This window comes from Tamandua tetradactyla, chromosome 2, assembly GCF_023851605.1.
Source record: "Tamandua tetradactyla isolate mTamTet1 chromosome 2, mTamTet1.pri, whole genome shotgun sequence".
NCBI lineage: Eukaryota > Metazoa > Chordata > Mammalia > Pilosa > Myrmecophagidae > Tamandua > Tamandua tetradactyla.
The window spans coordinates 185,133,936-185,153,099 of NC_135328.1; the positions used below are offsets into that span (position 1 = coordinate 185,133,936).

The following is a 19,164-nucleotide window of genomic DNA, read 5'->3' on the forward strand; positions in this document are numbered from 1 at the left end:
CTGATTACAACTGAATTATGCTGGAGATTAATAATCACTAAAGAACCAGAACATTCACAAATATTGGGGGGATTAAACAATACACCCTTAAACAATCAATGGGTCAAAGAAGAACTTGTTAGAGAAATTGGTAAATACCTGGAGATGAATGATAATGAAAATACAACATATCAGAACTTATGGGATGTGGCAAAGGCAGTGCTGAGAGGGAAATTTATCATCCTAAATGCATATATTAAAAAAGAAGAAAAAGCAAAAATTGATGACCTAACTGCTCACCTGGGGGAACTAGAGAAAGAACAGGAAACTAACCCCAAAGCAAATACAAGACAAATAACTAAGATTAAAGCAGAAATAAATGAACTAGAGAGCAACAACAACAATGAAACAATAGAAAGAATCAATAAAACCAAAAGTTGGTTCTTTTGAGAAAGTCAATAAAGCTGATGGACCCTTGCTAGACTGACAAAGAAGAAAAGAGGGTACAATTAAACAAAATCAGAAATGAAAGTGGGAAGTGTTACCATGGATCCTGAAGAAATTTTAAAAAAACATAAGAGGACATAATGAACAGTTATGTACTAACAAAATAGACAACTTAGATGAAACAGACAAATTTCCTGAAGCATACAAACTACTGACACTGACTCGAGAAGAAATAGAAGCTCTTCCCTGCCAGATGACTTCATAGAGGAATTTTTTTAAATTTTTATTTTTAAAATTTATTTATTAATTAAAAAATTAAGAAACCAAATAAAACATCAACATATATAATCAGTAATTCACAATATCATCACTTAGTCACATATTCATCATTTCTTAGAACATTTGCATTAATTCCGAAAAAGAAAAAAAAAGACAATAGAAAAAGAGATAAAACGAACACAGGAAAGAAAACAAAAAAGATTATACCTAGCATACCCCTTACCCCTCGCTTTCATTGACCACTAGCATTTCAAACTAAATTTCTTTTAGCTTTTGTTCCCCCTATTATTTATTTTTATTCCATATGTTCTACTCCTTTGTTGACAAGGTAGATAAAAGGAGCATCAGACACAAGGGTTTCACAATCACACAGTCACATGTGACAGCTGTATCATTATTCAATCATCCTCAAGAAATATGGCTACTGGAACACAGCTCTGCATTTTCAGGCAGTTCCCTCTAGCCTCTCCATTACATCTTGAATAACAAGATGATATCTACTTGATGCATAAGAATAACCTCCAGGATAACCTCTTGACTCTGTTTGGAATCTCTCATTGACACTTTGTCTCATTTCACTCTTCCCCCTTTTGATCTAGAAGTTTTTCTCAATCCCTTGATGCTAAGTCTCAGCTCATTCTAGGGTTTTTCTCAATCCCTTGATGCTGAGTCTCAGCTCATTCCAGGATCTCTTCACAGAGGAATTTTGTGAAACATTTTAAAAAGAAGTAACCTCAATTCTGCTCAAACTCTTCCAAAAAATTGAGGAAACAGGACTACCTATCTCATTTTTGAAACTAGCATCACTCTAGTATCAAAACTGGATAAAGACGCTACAAGAAAGGAAAATTACAGACCAATCTCCCTAATGAATATAATGCAAAAATTCTCAACAAATTACTAGCAAATTGAATCCAACAATACATTAAAATAATTATACACCATGACCAAGTGGGGTTGGACCAGGAATGCAAGCGTGGTTCAACATAAAAAAAAATCAATCAGTGTACTACAGCACATTAACAAATTGAAAGGAAAAAAATCACACGATCATATCGTTTGATGCCAAAAAAGTATTTGACAAAATTTAGCATCCTTTCCCTACCTAAACATATCAAAGGTAGGAATCACAACCAAAACCATTCCTGCCAACCCTAAAGAACACCTAGGGCAATATATAAGATTCTACAAAGTTTCCATGCACTAAGGTAACTTTCCAGAAACCTATAACCTCTAGATAGGTCCCTGGACCCGATATGTCCTGAAATGCAGAGGGGCCAGCCTGTCTAGAACATCAACTAGTTCCATCCCCCATCCCATATTATTGACAGCCCCTTTCAACATGAAAAAGTTAGAATGGGCATAGCCCAAATACCCCTAAAGACTGGGAGAAATATCAAAGGTGATGGTGGAGTTATACAGAGAAGTTAGGGTTTAACAAACAAGTATGACTGCTGAATCATTATATTGATTTTTCTTTTAGTCTCCAGTATCTTAGAGCATCTAGAAGTAAAAAACTAAAACTGTAGAATTGTAACATTTTCCAAACTCTGAAATTTGTTTTACAATTAATTGTTGTGATGTGCTTTGAAATTTATTGCTTTTTTGTATAAATGTTATTTTTCACAAAAAAGAAAACAACAACAACAACAAAAAGAAGAGTTGTGTTTTGTGGGATGTTGGCTTGAAGATTGATTTCAAGGTCTTCTTTTTTTGTAATTAAAATATGTAAAGTATGCAGGAAGTGCTTTTTTTTCTTTAGGAAGTGTTTTTGTTAAAGGAAAAGAGAGTACATTTTCCCCTAAAGTAAAATAACTGATTGTTGCAGAATGAGAAACAGGAATGTGTAGGACAAAATGGACGGATATAGAAAGTTGCAGAAGTCTTGCTGGAAGTGAATTTTACCGGTTGTGGTTAAGGTTGGTTAAGATTTTATAGTTTTATAAGATTTTTAGCAGTTTTCTTATCAGATTTATCTTCATGCAGAACAAGAATTTTGTTTTCACTCTGTTAAAATGACAATGTTTTCTTGGATTATTTGTGAGAATAATCTATAAAAGGTTTTTTTTTCCTGTTGACTTTTTTTAAATTATTAAATTTTTTAAAAATATAACAACAAATACAAACATTCTTAACTTATGATCATTCCGTTCTACATATATAATCAGTAACTCACAATATCATCCCATAGTTGCATATTCATCATCATGATCATTTCTTAGAATATTTGCATCAATTCGGAAAAAGAAATAAAAAGACAACAGAAAAAAATTCATACATACCATACCCCTTAGCCCCTCCCTTTCATTGACCACTAGCATTTCAATCTAAATTTATTTATAGAAGGTTTTAACTATCTGAGAAATCTGCCTAGAGAACAAAGATTCTATGTCTTATCAGACCAATATACTTACTGATATGTATGTTGACCATCTCCTTCCTTATTGTTTTGAAAATACCTCCTCATTTTAAAATATATATATATTTTTTTAATTAAAAAGAAGGTAGGAATGGAAGGAAACTTCCTCAATACCATAAGGGGCATATATGAAAAATCCACAGCTAGCATTATTCTCAATGGTGAGAGAGTGAAAATATTTCCCCTAAGACTGGGAATGAGACAAGGATGCCCTCTGTCACCACTATTATTCAACATTGTACTAGAAAGCTCTAGATGGAGTGATAAAGCAGGAGAAAAGAATAAAAGGCATCCAGGTAGGAAAGGAAGAAGTAAAACTTTCATTATTTGCAGATGACATGATCTTATACTTGGAAAATTCTAAGAAATCTGTGACAAAGCTACTTGTTCTAATAAATAAATTCAGTAAAGTGGTGGGATATAAGATTAATATACAAAAATTAGTAATGTTTCTATATACAATTAATGGTCTTGCCAAGGAGACAATTAAGGACAAAATTCCATTCAAAATAGCTGCTAAAAGAATCAAGTATTTAGAAATAAATTTAACCAAGATGTAAAGGACCTGTATACAGAAAACTATAAAACATTGCTAAAAGAAACCAAAGAAGATCTTAATATATGGAAAGATATTCAGTGCTCATAGATCAGAAGGTTGAATGTCACTAAGATGTCAATTCTACCCAAACTGATCTATAGATTCAATGCAATTCTGATTAAAATTCCAGGAACCTACTTTGAAGACTTGGAAAAGCTAATTATCACATTTATTTGGAAGAGAAACAAACTTTGATTAGCTAAAGATATCCTAAAAAATAAGAATGAAATAGGAGGACTAACACTTCCTCACTTTAAAGCTTACTATAGAGCCACAGTGGTCAAAACAGCATGGTACTGGCACAGCAAATAGAAATATTGACCATGGAACCAGAGCGAAAGCATGGAGATTGATCATCAAATCTATGGTTGATTAATTTTCAGCAAGGACCCCAAATCCACTGAATTGGAACAAAATAGTCTTTTCAATAAATGAGCTTGGGAAAACTGGATATCAATAGTGAAAAGAAAAAAATGAAAAAGGACCCGTCTTTTTAAATTATGCAAAAATTAATTTAAGAATGGATATAAGACCTAACTATAAGAGCCAGTACCATAAAACTCCTAGAAGAAAATATAGGGAAATATTTTCAAGACCTAGTGATAGGAGGTAGCTTCTTGAACTTACATCCAAAGCACAAGCTATGAAAGAGAAATAGATAAATGGAAACTTCTCAAATCAAAAGTTTCTGTACCAGGGTGCTCAGGTGGTTCAGTTGTAGAATGCCTGCCTTCCATGCGGGAGACCCGGTTTCGAATTCCTGGACCATGCACCAAAATAAATAAATAAATAAATATTTTAAAAAAAAAATTGTAAAAGCTTTTGCATCCAAAAGGTGAGGAGGCCACCAACTCAAAAGGAGAAAATATTTGCTAACCATATATTGCATAAAGGTGTGACATTCTTTGAATATAAAATAATTATACAACTCAACAACAAAAGAACAAGCAACCAAATTATAAAGTAGGCAAAAGACATGAATACATGTTTTTCTGAAGAGCAAATACAAATGACTAAAAGCACATGAAGAGATGCTTAACTTCATTAGCTATAAGGGAAATGCAAATCAAAACTATAATGTGATATCATCTCACACCTGTAAGAATGGCTGCAACTAAACAAACAGGAAACCACAAATGTTGGTGAGGATGTGGAGAAACTGGAACACTTTTTCATTGCTGGTGGGAATGTATAATGGTACAGCTGCTGTGAAAGATAGTTTGGCAGTTACTTAGAAAACTAAATATCAAGTTGTTCTATGACCCAGCAATGCCAATACTAGGTATATTCCCAGAAGTTTAAAACAGTGATATGGATATTTGTACAGTGATGTTCATAGCGACACTATTCACAGTTGCCAAAAGATGGAAACAATCTAAGTGCCCATCAACTGATGAGTGGATTTAAAAAATGTAGTATATACACACAATGAAACATTATGCAGCAAGCAGTAAGACGAAATGAGGTCCTGAAGCATATGACAACATGGATGAACTTAGACGATGTAATGCTGAGTGAAAGAAGCCAGACTTAGGAGGATGGATATAGTATGGTTTCACTATTATGGCTCTGGTAAAGAGAGCAAACTCCAAATCTTACTATCCAGGAAGAAAACCTGTACTCATATATAGCAATGAACTAGATGTTGCAACTCTACAGCTAGAGTACACAAAAGACTTCACAAGTAATGGCTTCCATATGTTTCACATATTTAACACTGACCATTCTTAATAAAGACCCTATAAAAGAGGAGGAAAAAAAGAAGAAATGGCCCAGTTGAAGGATCAGATCAAAAAATCAGAGGAGGCTTAAAATCTGGAACAATTAATCAAAGATGTGCAAAAAAATCACCTAAATTAATTCAAAGAAATGAAGAAAATATGTATAAAGAGATAAAGGATATTAAGAAGACACTAGTTGAGCATAAAGAAGATTTTGAAATAATACATTAAAAGTTACAGATATTATGGAAATTTAAAAACACTGTAGAAATAAAAAATAAACTAGAGACATACAACAGCAGATTTGAAAAGGCAAAAGAAAGAATCAGTGACCTATAAGACAGATCAACTGAATTTGAACAGACTAAAGGACAAATGGAGAAAAAAATCAAAAAAATTTAGCAGGGTCTCGGAAATGACTAACAACAAAAAGTACACAGATATATACACATCATGGGTGTCCCAGAAGAAGAAGAGAAGGGAAAATGGCCAGGAAGAATATTTGAAGAAATAATGGCTAAAAATTTCTCAACATTTATAAAAGACATAAATATGCAAATCCAAGATGCCCAATGTACTTCAAACAGAATAAATCCAAATAGACCTGCTCCAAGACACATTGTAATCAGACTGTCAAATGCCAATGAGAAGGAAAAAATTCTGAAAGCAGCAAGAGAAAAGTGACTCGCTACAAACAAGGGAAGCCACATAAGACTAAGTGCTGATTTCTCATCAGACACCAAGGAAGCAAGAAGGCAGTGGTACGATATATTTAAGATATTGAAAGAGAAAAATTGCCAGTTATGAATTCTCTGTCCAGCAAAGCTGTCCTTCAAAATTGAGGAAGAGTTTAAAATATTCACAGATAAACAGAAATTGAGAGGGTTTTTAATAAGAGAATGGCCCCAAGAAAAGACAAAAGAGTGAGGTCTGGAATAGGGTACAGATTTAAGAATATTAGTAAGGGTAACAAAGGAGAAAAGGAGAAAGAAAAAAAATAGATCTGACCAATAAAAAAGAAAGGATAAGATGGTTGAATCAAGAACTACATTTACAGTAATAACTTTGAACGTTAATGGATTAAACTCCCAAGGAAAAGACACAGACTGGAAGAATGGATTTTTTTTTTAATTAAAAAAAATTTTTTTTAATTTTTTTAAATAGCAAAAAACACCTAACAAACTCAAACATTCCTATTTTGATCATTCTGTTCTACATATATAATCAGTAACTCACAATATCATCACACAGTTGCATATTCATCATCATGATCATGTCTTGGAACATTTGCATGTATTCAGAAAAAGAAATAAAACGAAAACAGAAAAAAAAGGAATGGATTTTTTAAATGATCCCTCTATATGCTGTTTATTAGAGACTTGTATCTTAGACCCCAAAATGCAAATAGGTTGAAAGTGAAAGGATGAAAAAAGATATTCCACACAAATACTAATCAAAAGAAAGCTGGGGTAGCTACACTACTATCAAATTTAAAAGATTTTAAATGCGAAAACATTAAAAGAGAGAAAGAAGGGCACTATATAGTAATAAAAGGAAGAAGTAACAATTATAAATATCTATGCTCCTAATCAAGATGCCCCAAAGTACATGAGGCAAACAATGGCAAAAATGAAGGGAATAACTGATGACTCTACCATAATAGTGGGAGACTTCAACATACCATTATTTCCAACAGATGGAACAACTAAACAGGATCAATATAGAAACAGAGAACCTAAATAATATGATAAATGAACCAGACCTAGTAGTCGTATATAGAACACTGCATCCCAAAAAAGCAGGATACGTATTCTTCTCAAGTGCTCATAGAATAGTCTCAGGGATAGAACATATTCTGGGGCACAAAATAGTCAATAAATATTGAAATTATCAAAGTACTGTCTCTGATAATAATGGAATGAAGCTGAAAACAAATGGAGAACCAGAAAATACACAAATATATGGAGGTTAAGTAACATGCTCTTAAACAATCAATGGAACAAAGAAGAAATTGCAAGAGAAATCAGTAAATATCTCGAGAAGAATGAAAACAAGAACACAATGTATGAAAACTTATGGGATGCAACAAAGGTAATGCTGAGAAGGAAATTTATAGCCTTAAACACCTAGATTAAAAAGGAGGAAAGAGCTAAAATCTATTACTTAACTGAACAACTGTAGAAACAGGAGAAAGACCAGCAAACTAATTCCAAAACAAGCAGAAGGAAAGAAATAACAAAGATCAGAGCAGAAATTAATGAAATAGAGAATAAAAAAACAATGGAGAGAATCAATAAAACCAAACATTGTTTTTTTGAGAGTGACAAACCCTTAGCTAGACAGTCTGAAGAGAGAAACTTCTAATAAACAAAATCAGAAACGAGTTGGGGCATTACCACAGACTCCAAAGGAATAAAAAAAAGATCATAAGTGGATACTATGAACAACTCTATGCCGAAAAGCTAGACAACTTAGATGAAATGGACAACTTCCTACAAACACGCAAACAACCTACACTCACTCAAGAAGAAACAGAAAACCTCCACAAACCAATCACAAGTAAAAAGATCAAATCAGACATCAAAAACTTATCAAGAAAGAAAAACCCAGCACTGGAGTGCTTCATAGGTGAGTTTTACCAATTCCAAGAAAAGTAATACCATTCCTGCTCAAACTCTTAGAAAATACTGAAGAGGGAACACTACCTAACTCATTCTCTGAAGGCAATATTACCCTAATGTCAAAGCCGGATAAAGGTACCACAAGAAAAGATATAACTTCAGACCAATCTAATGAATACAGATGTAAAAATCCTCAGCAAAATATTTGCAAATAGAATCCAACAGCATATTAAAAAAATTATACACCACAACAAGTGCGTTTTATTCCAGGCATGTGAGGGTGTTTCTTTTCAACACAAGAAAATCAATTAATGTAATACACCACATTAACAAATTAAAAGGGAAAGCCACATGATCATCTTGATTGATGCAGGAAAGGCATTTGACAAAATTCAGCATCCTCTCATGAACACTTCAAAATGTAGGAATTGAAGGAAAACTTCCTTAACATGATAAGGGGCATCTATGAAAACCCACAACTAACATCATACTCAATGTTGAGAGACTGAAAGCTTTCCCTCTAAGATGGGGAACAAGACAAGGATACCCATTGTCAACACTGTCAACGTTGTACTGGAAGTTCTAGCCAGAGCAATTAGGCAAGAAAAAAATAAAAGACAACCAAATTAGAAAGGGAAAAGTAAAACTATCACTACTTGTAGATGGCATGATCCTATATTTAGAAAATCCTGGAAAAAATGACAACAAAGCTACTTGAGCTAATAACTGAGTTCAGCAAAGTGACAGAATACAAGACCAATTTGCAAAAATCAGTGGTGTTTCTATACACTTGTAATGTGATATCTGATGAGGTAATCAGGGGAAAACTTCCATTTGCAATAGCACCTAAAATAATAATAAATATCTAGGAATGAACTTAAGCAATGAGGTAAAGGACTTGTACACAGAAAACTATAAAACACTGCTAAAAGAAATCAAAGGAGACCAAATAAATTGAAAGACATTATGTGTTCATGGATTGGAGGGCTAAATGTCATTAAGATGTCAGTTCAACCCAAACTGATCTGCAGATTCAATGTAATACCCATCAAAATTCCAACAGACTATGCGAAGAAATAAAGAAGCTAATTATCATTTTGTTTGGAAGGACAAGAGGCCTGAAATAGCCAAAATCATCTTGAAAAAAAAAAGAATGAGGTGGGAGGTATAACGTATCCTGACTTGAAAGCATAGTAGAAAGTCACAGTGGTCAAAACAGCGTGTACTGGAATAAAGATAGACATATTGATCAATGGAATCGAATCAAGAACTCAGAAAGAGACTCCCAGATCTATAGCCAATTGATTTTTAAAAACTTTTTTATTTTATAATATAACATACATATAAAGCAAAGAAGAAAAAAAAAAAGCAATAGTTTTCAAAGCATTCTTCAACAAGTAGTTACAGGACAGATCCCAGAGTTTGTCATGGGCTACCATACCCAATTGATTTTTTATTTTATCTTATTTTATTTTGCATGGGCAGGAACCAGGAATCAAACCCAGGTCTCTGATATGGCAGGTGAGAACTCTGCCTACTGAGACACTGTGGCACGCCCCCAATTGATTTTTGATAAGGCTCCCAAGCCCACTCGACTGGGTCAGAACAACCTGTTCAGTAAATAGTGTTAGGAGAAATGGATATCCATGACCAAAAGAATGAAAAAAGACCCCATTCTCACACACTATTCAAAAATTAACTCAAAAATGGATCAGAGACCTAAATATAAGAACCAGTGCCATACAACTCCTAGAAGAAAATGTTGGGAAACATCTTCAAGATCTATGCTCCTTTTATCTACAGTATGGACAGATGAGTAAAAAATATGGATAAAAAATAAACAAATAATAGGGGGAGCAGAGGTTAAAATAAATTGAATAGATTGAAATAGTAGTGGTCAGTGAGAGGGAGGGGTAAGGGGTACGGTATGTATTCGATTTTTCTTTTTTATTTCTTTTGCTGGAGAGCTGCAAATGTTCAAAAATATGATCATGGTGATGAATACAAAAAAAGAAGCAATAAAGACTGTTTATACAAATATTGATTATAAATACTGTTTACTGGCCCAGCCAGGTATGCTAGAATTAGATATTTATTGCATAACTTTCAGTGTTCGTCTCATTCATTCTTAAAAGTGTTCTGTTTTTTCAGCAAAATGATCAGCTCTACTGCCAACATGCCTGTGTTTTCTTGACACCCATATATGCCTTGAATTTACTGTATGTGGCGCGAACTATGCAGAGGTTTTCATAAATGGAGTTTTACAGAGTATTAACTTTGTGTGTGTTACTGCCTGCTGTAGCTGATATTGATAGGGTTATTGTCTTATTTGGCTAGCCCGGAAAATAAAGGCAAAAAACTAATAAACTGCGTTTAACAGGCTTCATCTGACAACGCTGTTCATGTCACAACTGTTAGCGGTGAAGAAGGGGTGAGGATGAATGAGCTTTTTTTCGATTATAATTATTTTATCAACCATAGTCCATAGTTTACATTAGAGATCCCCCTTTTTGTTGTACAGTTATATGCTTATCTAAAAAAATTACTGTTGTAACATAAATACCATAAAATTTCCCATTTTAATGACAAAAAAAAAGATCTAGTGACAGGCAGTAGGTTCTTAGACTTTACACCCAAAGCACAAGCAATGAAAGAAAAAAAAAAACAGATAAATGGAAACTCCTTAAGATTGAACACTTCTGTGCTTTAAAGGACTTTTTCAAAAGGGTGAAAAGACAACTGACTCAATGGGAGAAAAAATTTGGAAACCACATATCTGACAAGTGTTTGACATCCAGCGTATGTAAAGAAATTCCACAACTCAACAACAAAAAGACAAACAACACAATTATTAAGTGGGCAAAGGACATGAATAAACATTTCTCCAAAGAGAAAATACAAATGTCTAAGAGACACATAAGAAGATGCTCAGCTTCACTAGCTAATAGGGAAATGCAAATCAAAACCACAATAAGGTATTTTTGAATTATAATTAGATTATTATAATTATTAAACAGACAACTACAAGTGTTGGAGAGGATGTGGAGAAATTGGAGCACTTATTCACTGCCAGCGGGAATGTAAACTGCTATAGATGCTGTGGAGGACAGTTTTGCAATTCCTCAGGAATCCAAGTATAGAGTTGCCTTACAGCCTGGCTATCCTGCTACTTGGGATATACCTGGAAGGTCTAAAAGCAAGGACACAAACAGACATTTACACACTGATGATATTCATAATGTCCTGAAGCATGTTACAACATAGGTGAACCTTGAGGACATGATGTTATGTGAAATAAGTCAGACACAAAAGAACAAATATATTATGATCTTACTGATATGGACTAATTATAATATGTAAACTCATAGACATAGAATATAGGTTATCAGGATATAGAATGAGACTAAAGAATAGAGAGTGTTTGCTTAATATGTGTTGAATGTTTCACTATGGTGAACTTAAATGTTTGGAAATGGATAGAGGTGATGGTAGCACAGTATTGTAAGAATAATTAACAGTGCTGAATGGTGTGTGAGTGTGGAGGAGGGGATAAGTTTAGAGTCATATATGTTGACAGAAGGAAAATTGGAGGTTAAAACATGGGAATGTATAACACAGTGAATCTTGTGGTGGACAATGTCTGTGATTAATATTATAAATATGAAAAATTCCTTTCATGAACTAGAGAAGATGTACTATAGTATTATAAGAATAGTAGAAGGGTATATGGGGAAAATGTGCCTATTGCAAATGATGGACTATAATTAACAGTAATATTTTAATAGTTCTTAATAATAACAGATGTACTACACCAATACTATGGGTCAATAATATGGTGAGATAAGGAGTATGGGAGGGTTAGCGTTTTCTTTTTATTTTATTTCTTTTCTGGAGTAATGAAAATGTTCTAAATTTTATCATGAGGCTATATACACAACTCTGTGATGATACTGTGAGCCAGTGATTGTATACTTTGGATAGTTTCTATGCTATGTGAACATATTTCAATAAAATTGCATTAAAAAAAACACTCAACAAACTAGGAACAGAAGGGAACTTCCTCAACCTGATAAAGGGCATCTTCAAAAATCCTAGAGCTAACATCATGTTAATGATGAATGTCTGAGTGCTAGCCCCCTAAGATTAGGAACAAGGCAAAGATGTCTCCTCTTGTCATTTTTATTCAACATTGCACCAGAGGTTTTAACAAGGGCAATATGACAAATAAATAAATAAATAAATGGCGTCCATATTGGAAAAGGAGAAGTAAAACTATCTTTATTTTCAGATGACACAATCTTATATTTGGAAATCCTAAGGAATCTACTAAAACAGTTAAAACAAACAAGTTTGGCAAGGTTTCAGGATACAAGAGCTACAGACAAAAATCAAAGGTGACACTAACAATGAATGATCCAAAGATGAAATTAAGAAAGCAATTCCATTTACAATGGCATCCAAAAGAATAAAATACTTATGAATAAATTTCACAAAAGATGTTTAAGAAATGTACATGGAAAACTAAAAAGCTGTTGAAAGAAATTAAAGAAGATTTAAACACAGGCATCCCATACTCATGGATCAGAAGACTTCATATTAAGATAGCAATACCTTGTATGGTAGGTTAAATTATGTGTCCCAAAGATAGACATGGTCTTAGTATTAATCCATTCCTGTGTCTGTGAATCCACTGTAAATAACACCTTTTGAGGATATTATTTTTTTATTGAAGTGTGGCCCAATTGTGTGAGGTTGGGCCTTAATCTTTTTACTGGAGGTTTTATGAAGACAAAACCATGTGGAAGAGAAGAATCTGAAACAGAAGAAACTGGAAACCAGTAAGAAAGTTGAAGACATTGCCAAGTGCATTGCCATATGACAGAAAAGCCAAAGGCTCAAGCCTTTGGATGGATGCATATCTTTGTAAATATGGATCATGAGAAGCCAGCCCAGAATATCGTAGTCTTTGGGGAGAAAGCATCACCTAATGCCTTGATTTTGAACTTGCCCTAGGCTCAAAACCACCAGCCAATAAATTCCCATTTTTAAAGCCATCCCAATTGTACAGATTTGTTTTAGCAGCTTGGGGAACTAAGATGTCTTCCAAATTGATCTACAAATTCAGTGTAATCACTATAAAAATCTCATTTGAGGGTTTTTTTTTTTTTGCAGAAATTGACAAGCTCATCCTAAAATTCATATGGAAATGAATGCAAAGGTCCTACAATAGACAAAACAGTCTTGAAAAAGAACAAAGTTGGAGGACTTGCATTTTCTGATTTCAAAACTTGCTACAACAACAGTAATTAAAACAGTGTGTACAGCACAGTGAACCCTGATGCAAACTATGGACTATATTAATAATATAATTATATTGTTTCATCAATTGTAACAAAAGGACCACACTAATGTAAAGTGTTAATAATAGGGAAAACCGCATGTGTGGGGGAGAGTATATGGGAACTCTGTACTTTCTGTATGATTTTTCTGTAAAGCCAAAACTCTAATTAGAAAAAAATCTGGAATAATACAATAATAACAATAAACCAGTGTAGGAGTGACATGGAAATATATGTATAGATCAGTGGAAGAGAATTAAGAGCTCAGAAACAAACTCACATTTATGGTAAATTATTTTTTAAAAAGTGCCAAAACAATTCAATACAGGAAGAATGGTTTTCAACAAATGGTGCTGGGACAGCTGAATATCCAAATGTAAAAGAACATAGTTGGGGAACTACTGTTAATGGGTACAAGATTCCTACTTGGGGTGATGGCAATGTTCTAAAATAAATTTTGGTGATGGCTGCATATCTTTGTAAATATGCTAAAACCCATCAAACTGTACACTTATAAATGGGTGGGCTTATGGTATGTAATTATATGTCAAGAAAGCTTTTAAAAATATGTCAAGACTATGTCTCTCCTTCACTTACAATCCCTCCCCTATCATCTAGTGTAGTAGTTCTGGAGGGGAGGGAGAAAGGGGGTTTGAAGATGATTTTGTTCCAGAAGACATTAGCAATGTCTTACCCTTTTGGCTTTCCCATGAGTGGAATGCTGCTGGTATCTACTGCCTAAGAATGGGCTTAACCTCTTATAATGCCCAGGACAGTCCCCCTCAACAAAGAATTATCTGGCCCAAAATGTCAATGGTACCAGGATGCCTTGATCTAGAGTATAATCTAAAGTCCTTACATGGCCTATATAGCAGTATTTGTCCTTTTTGTGTCTGGCATATTTCAGTCAACATGTTGATCTCACTGATAAGAAACAATTAGAATAAGCAAATTCATAGAGTCAGAAACTAGAATATGGGTTACCAAGGGAGAGGTGGGGGATAAGGAATGCTTAAACTGTACAAAGTTTCTTTTTCGGGTGATGGAATAGCTTAATATTATATTATTATTATTTTGGTGATAAATCTTCACACACATACATTCTATACATAGTGTACAATCAATGGCTCACAATATCATCACATAGTTGTGTATTCATCACCATGATCATTTTTTAGAACATTTGCATCACTCCAGAAAAAGAAATAAAAAGAAAAAACTCATACATATCATACCCCTTACCCCTCACTATTACTGACCACTAGTGTTTCCATCTACCCAATTTAATTTACTCTTTGCTCCCCCCTTATACTTATATACTTATACTCTGATAAGGAGTATCAGGCACAAGGTTTTCACATAACCTGGGTACAAGAAGTATCATTCAGTCACATTGTAAAAGTTATACCTTAATACAACTGTCTTCAAGAATCTAGGCTACTGAGTCAAGAGGTTATCCTGGAGGTTACTCATACGCATTAAGTAGACATCACCTTGTTATTCAAGATGTAGTGGAGAGGCTGGAGGGAACTGCCTGAAAATGTAGAGCTGTGTTCCAGTAGCCATGTTTCTTGATGATGATTGAATAATGATATAGCTTTCACAATGTGACTGTGTGATTGTGAAAACCTTGTGTCTGATGCTTCTTTTATCTACCATGTCAACAGACGAGTAGAACAAATGGAATAAAAATAAGGAATAGGGGCAAAAAAATAATAATAAAAAAATAAAAAGAATCTGGGCTACTGAGACATAGCTCAACAGCTTCAGGTACTTCCCTCTAAACTCCAATACATCATAAATTAAAAAAGGATATCTATATAATACATAAGAATAACCTCTAGGATAACCTCTCAACTCTGTTTGAAATCTCTCAGCCACTGAAACTTTATTTTGTCTAATTTCTCTCCCCTCCCTTTTGGTCAAGTAGGCCTTCTCAGTCTCTTGATGCTGGGTCCTGGCTTACCCTGAGCTTTTTTTCCCACATTGCCAGGGGAGATTTACACCCCTTGGAGTCATGTCCCATATAGGAGGAAGGGCAGTGAGCTCACCTGCTGAATTAGCTTAGAGAGAGAGGCCACATCTGAGCAACAAATGAGATTCTCTGTGGGTGACTCTTAAGCCTAATTTTAAGTAGGCTTAGCTTATCCTTTGCAGGAATAAGTTTCATAGGGGTGAACCCCAAGACCAAGGGCTGGGCCTACTGATTTGGTTGTCCCTACTGCTTACAAAAATATCAGAAATTTTCCAAGTGGGGAAGTTGAATATTTCCTCCTTTCTCCCCATTCCACCAAGGGGACTTTGTAAATGCTTCTTTTTTTCACTGCCAAAATCACTCTGGGATTTATCAGGGTATCACACTAACCTGGACAAACCAACAAAATCTCTCACCCTACTCAAGATTCCATGTACTTACGTTGTTCAGCTAAACTGACCATATAAGTTAAATTGGGAAATGCAGTACCCAAAATATAAATTTTACATCAAATAAACATCTCTCCCTTTAGTCTCACATAGAAGTTGAAGTTTTAAAATACGGACAAATATCATCCTTTACCCAGTGTTCTGAAATCCCTTAGTCCTATCCAGATCAACTTGATTCATATCTGTACTCGATGTCTGATCACTTCTTCAATTTTTAGAACAGTTCCTTTTTGGGATACTGCTGACTTTCATACCCTCAGAGCTCTAACTCTCAGTCTCAGGTGTCATATAAATACCCAAAATTTCTAGGAAAGACCATGTTATATATAAACAGCTCAGTATCTCAGAATTTAGAATTAACAGTTACACCTCCTGAATATATGTGACTGCTGTAAAAGCTTACAATCTAGGACCCTTTGTAATAGAACTCAACCTGATAACCCATGCTATCGACTTTAGCTCACTAAATTTTTATATTATAGTTAAGTCACGATTAAGGCATGATAATATTTGTCTTTTTGTTCTTGACATTTCATTCAACATACAGCTCTTAAGATTCACTCATCTCATTGCAGGCTGCTGATGGTATAGTTTTGATAATGGATGATGATGATGATGGTAGCATAACGTTGTGAATGTGATTAACAGCAGTGAATTATATATTTGAATGTGATAACAAGGCTGCCAGAATGTAATATACCAGAAACAGAATGGCTTTTTTTTAAAAGGGGGGATTTATTAAGTTGCTAGTTTACAGTTCTAAGGCCATGAAAATGTCCCAATTAAAGCAAGTCTATAAAAATGTCCAAATTAAGGCACCAACAAGAGGTTACCTTCACTCAAGGAAAGGCTGATGAAGTTCAGGGTTTCTCAGCTGGAGAGACGATATCTGCTAGCTTCCTCTCCAGGCCTCTTGCTTCATGAAGCTCCCCTGGGTGTATTTCTTCTTCATCCCCAAAGAGCTCAGGCTGCACAGGCTCTCGGCCTCATGTGGCTCTGAGGTCTTCTCTAAAATGCTTCCTCCTTTAAAGGAATTCCAGTAAACTAATCAAGACCCACCTGGAATGGGTGGAGTCACAGCCCCATCTAATCAAGGTTAATACCCACAATTGGGTGAGTCACAGCTTCATGGGAACAATCAAAAACTCCTAGCCAGCAATAGTGAATGAGGACTAAAGGGCATGGCTTTTCTGGGGTCCACCACAGATTCAAACCAGCACACAAAGGGAGATTTTAGGTTATAATGTAATACTAGAATAAGAATTAAAAAATAAAACATAGAACTGTATAACACAAATAAGGAACTCTAATATAAATCATGGACTACAGTGAATAGTACAATTAGAATAATATTCTTTCATCAGTTATAACAAATGTACCATAATAGTGCATGGTGTTAATAATAGGAAGGGTATTTGGAAATTCTGTATTTTCTGCGTGAAATTTCTGTTAATCTATAACTTCTCAATTAAAATAACAACTATAATAATTTTTAAATGAAGAGAAAAGTTAAAATAAATAAATAAATAAATAAAAGCTCTACCTGAGCTGGCATTGACTAACTCTAATTTCCGCTACTCTTCTTTTTGCTCGTTTTCCTTCAGTCCTTCAACTGAATTTGCTGTTTTTCTAACATACCAGGTACAGTTCTGCCTTGGAGCCTTAGGAATACCTTTGCTTAAAACTCTCTTCCCCCAATAACCACATAGATAAATGGCCTCCCCTTTTCCACATCTTTGAATTTGGAAAGACTCCTTTCCAACTCATGTTCCTTCTCAATGAAACCTACCTTGACCACTGTATATACAATGATACATATTGTATAACAATAACAATTATAACACCCTTGCAGGCACTAACAATCCTTCTTACCCTTTTCCTTTTAAATTATTACTCTTCTTTTTTTCTTGGCATGGGCAGGCACTGGGAATTGAACCCGGGTCTCCAGCATGGCAGGCCAGAACTCTCCCTACTGCCTACTGTGCCACTGTGGCCTGCCCTATTCCATTTTATTTTATCCTTCTAGTATATTATTTAATTTGCTTGTTATGCTCATCATTGTTATCTGTCTTCCCTACTGTAAGCTCCACAAAGGCAGGGAGCTTTGTTTTGTTCACTAATTTATCTCAAGGGTTCAGTATCTGGCTTATAGTAGCTATCAATAAATATTAATTGAATGAATTAATAATTTCCAAAGCCTTCTAAGAGCATTCATTATTCAATACCAACTCCAAATTTACAAAAGATTTTTTAAACCAAAAATTTTTTAAAAATACAAGTTACATTCTATAAATTTTACCTAACAGTATACTCTCACCCCAGACAAGATTTTTGAATGTCCTTAGATTATTCTCTTATACTCCTGTGCTCATTTCCAGGAGATAAATTGCACAGCCAGTTAAACTATAACTGGGTTCTCAGAATCTCATTGCTTCCAGATTGAGGATTCAAAGGTAAAATTGTCATAAGTGCAGGACCAACCTACTTACCTCAGCTTGTGTCCATTGCATTTTTAGGGTCACATTGCGGTTATTAATACAGTTAGAGAAATCAAAATATATATATATTTTTTATTTTTTATTTTGTTCCCCAATTTTCCAAATAAATGCAGACACAGAAAAAATCCCCCACCCACATACACATATATACATGCATAAAAACAATAGTTTAGTTTTGCTCAAAAACTTGAAAAAAATTTTTCCATGAACTGAGCATGTGTCATTCAGTAATGAACAAACCCACCACATAGTATTATATAATTCTTAATCATTAACCTGTAGCAACTTAAAAGTTGACCAGGAAGGCAGCTTTTATTTCTTTTTCTCCCTCCCCTGTAATTCTTAATCATTAACCCCTAGTAACTTAAAAGTTGACCAGGAAGACAGCTTTTATTTTTTTCCCTCCCTACCCTTGCCCTGCAATCATAGCTGCTCTGATTTCGTTGGTTTTACACATTGGCCTTTCCAATAGATGTTTAAACCATAAAAATCTACAGCTTAAAGAAACTTGAAAAACTAGGCTGGATAATCTTTACGGGCATTGCTACTCTAAATAAAGTGTCTTACTCTAAATGTCTTATGACAGAGCTGGCAAAATATAAAGTTTTAGTTATTTGGCCAAGTTTCTTATCAGCTTCAAACAACTTTAGGGATAATTTTATACTTTAATGTAAAGTATTGTCTTTTAATAAACTTTATTCTTTTTTTTTTTTTAATATGGGACGCTTCACGAATTTGCTTGTCATCCTTGCACAGGGGCCATGCGCCTGTATCGTTCCAATTTTAGTACATGTGCTGCCGAAGCAAGCACAATAAACTTTATTCTTTAAGCAGTTTTA

At 34.3% G+C, this 19,164-nt stretch overlaps 1 protein-coding gene and 1 pseudogene across 1 annotated transcript in view; one reads left to right on the forward strand and one right to left on the reverse strand.

The window, feature by feature from the left end:
* The window catches only part of PPT1 (palmitoyl-protein thioesterase 1), a 129,984-nt gene that overhangs the window by 25,346 nt on the left and 85,474 nt on the right, over positions 1-19,164 (forward strand). The gene's annotated exons all lie outside the window — the stretch shown is intronic.
* Positions 19,037-19,136, reverse strand: LOC143675300 (U6 spliceosomal RNA; annotated as a pseudogene).